This window comes from Meleagris gallopavo, chromosome 2 (assembly GCF_000146605.3).
Source record: "Meleagris gallopavo isolate NT-WF06-2002-E0010 breed Aviagen turkey brand Nicholas breeding stock chromosome 2, Turkey_5.1, whole genome shotgun sequence".
NCBI classification, from domain to species: Eukaryota; Metazoa; Chordata; class Aves; order Galliformes; family Phasianidae; genus Meleagris; species Meleagris gallopavo.
In genome coordinates this window covers 99,974,385-99,977,174 of record NC_015012.2, presented here as the reverse complement: position 1 = coordinate 99,977,174, position 2,790 = coordinate 99,974,385, and positions in this window count along the sequence as shown.

Sequence of the window (2,790 nt, the reverse complement as noted above, 5' to 3'; positions counted from 1 at the left end):
GGGGGGGGCCTTCACCGTGCGCGGGGTCTGGGATGGGTTGGGGAAGGGATGGAGGTTCTGTCTCCCTTTGCCCCCAGTCCCCTCGCGGAGCTCTCGTGAAACGAATTGGGTTTCGCTGTCACATCTAAATCCTACAAACGTGGCGGGATTTGGGAACAGATGACTTAGCTTTTTACGAGGCTCTGAAGTTGTAACATTCCTAATCGACAGCAGATCTGCGCTGTGGAAAAGCGCAGCGTATTCCCTGCGTGTCAGCGCGGCTCGTGGTTTTGTAGCCCGTTCCCGGTATTGGGTTCCCCACCGTTACGAGTTGACATAATGCAAATTAGCGAGGGACATCGTAAAAACCCATCCGAGAATAAAGGTTTTGGAACAGCGCGCCCCGCTTAACTCAAACACCAGATATCTCAACCAAACGCACCGAACAAGACAGCTAACCTGAAACTTCAGTACAATCTCCAGTGGCTTGACAAGTCCAAATATTTTTATTTTTTAGCCAGTACCCAAATATCGGCTGTAAGCTATCCAGGCAGCCCTCAGCCACAACTCTCCGCTGCGCTCCGGGATGCGATCACATCTCAACGATCCGCTTTGATTTTAAAATACTTTCGCGTGGGAATCTTAGCTGCGTCTCCCCCCCCTCCCCCTCGAGAGGCAGAGATCCCTCACCACTCTCTAGTTCTGCGCTTAAGTATTTAATCCGGAATGATGGGGTCTGTAATGGAAGTGCAATTTTGCTTGTTGTGCTCCTCTTACACGTGCAGGTATCATCGCTGCTGTCGTGTTCTGCCATCCCCTCTGCCCTGTTCTATTTCTAAAGTGTTTCAGTTCATACAAGAGCCCACCCTTGTCTACACGTAAAGTCTTCCTCGGAGGAAATAGAAACGTGCTCTTAGAGGTGTGCATCCCCTGCACGGTGCTGAGGGGCACTCGGGGACCCCACATTTCGCGTTCTGACAACGGCGCTCGGCAACTGGTTTTGGAAGGGCGAAGTTACTCGGGGGCATCAGCTCCCAGCTTCGGCCGTGGGGTCACGCTTCGGACATTTCGATCCCTAGAATAAAAAATAAATAAGCGCCAGGTTTCAGCGGGAGGTGAAATAAAATAAGTCAATACAAAAGAAAAAAGTAGAAAGAAAGAAGGGCAGATATGAAGAAAGAGAAAGAGAGAAAAGAAAAGGGAAGAAAGAGAGAAAGAAGGGAAGAAAGAGAGAAAGGAACAGCACGAAATAGGAAAGAACTGAAGGACTGGGACGGGAGAACGTCTTTGCTTTGCCTCTGCCTCATAAAAATGCCACTCGTTCGCAAAAGAAGCAGAGAAAATCCCTTCTCCCGCCCAGAGCAGTGCCGGACCCCGGACCCGTCCCCAAAACGGGGCTGCTGGGAGATGAGACGCGGTGCTGGGGCTTTCTGAGCCCGCAGCCCCGTCGTGTTTGTGAGCGCTCATCCTCCGGGGTGATAACACGACGGACGGTTACTTTCTTGTTGCTTTACATGTATATATATATATATATATGCGTATAATTGTTTGTTTGCCTTTTCCTTGGCAGCTGGGTACAAACCACCAGTGACACGAATAATAAAAGCCCACACGCGTGTCCCTGAGCGTGGCACCGCGTTACCCCGACAGATCTGTCTTCGCGACCGTATTATGTTACACGGTTCCTCGGGACGATGTAAAACACCCGAGCGATTTTTTTTTTTCCACCCTTCACGGATCTAAAGGAGTGTGAATGGATGGATGAATAGAAAAACAAATAAGCAAGGAGATTACGGCCTCGGGATTAATCGTAAAGCAAGTTTAACTTTTTTTCTTCCGAGGGTTATTTTGCTTTGCCCGCTTTTTCCTGGCAGTCCCCTCCCCGTTTCTCTGCAGCTCCCGGAGCCGCGGGGGCTCCGCGGGACTCCGCACGGAGCTGAACGCGCTCCGGGTGCGGGGAGAGACGGGCCGGGCCGGGCCGAACGATGAGGGACGGGAGAAGGCAGTGATTTGAGGGGAAGCCGGGAGGAAAGTGGGGACAGGGAGGAGTGCTGGAGAGGGGGGCAGCGGGGTGGGCACCTCACAGGTAGGCGCCTCCAGGGTGCACAACTTTGAGACCCCTTGAATTGTCCTAGAGGGAGCAGATCCCTCTCTCCATCCATCCTCCTCGTTATGTTATTATTATTTTAAGGGAGGGGGGCTGTTTCATTTTACGGTTCTTTTCCTCGGAGAGCCCAGACCCGCGGGGAGACGCGGAGTTGCGACCGCGCAGCGCCCCGCGGGGAGAGGGTCTGCTTTCCTCCATCCCCATCCTTTTACAACGCTCAGTGCTACGCGCAGCCCCGCGGGAATAACGCTCCTCCGGGGGCGGCCGAGCGGAGGGGAGCCCGGGGAGACGCTCCGAGGAGAGGAGAGGGGCGGGAAGAGGGGACGGGATCACACGTTTGTGGGCTGCGAGCCCCGGGCTGCTGCCTGCAGGAGAAGCGGCTCGAGAAGTTGTTCCTTCCCAGCCAGCAACTTTCTCCCCGCTTGCGCATGCCCGAAATCTGGTGGGAGGTTGGAAAGGGGGAACGGGGAGGGAGGGGGGGTTGAAATAAGGAGGAGGCTGCAGGGAAGGGATCTGTTCAGTCTGAGCTCGGCTACTCCCGGGCGCGTTCGTACCGCGGCATACGCTCACGGCGCCGGGAGGGAGAACACCTCCGGCAGCCGCAGCACCTGGACACCTGGCCCGACCCGACCCGGCCGTGGAGAGCGGTGGGGTGGGTGTGGGGACGGAGCTGTGCCCCCGAGACCGGTGGTGGCAGTGACCCA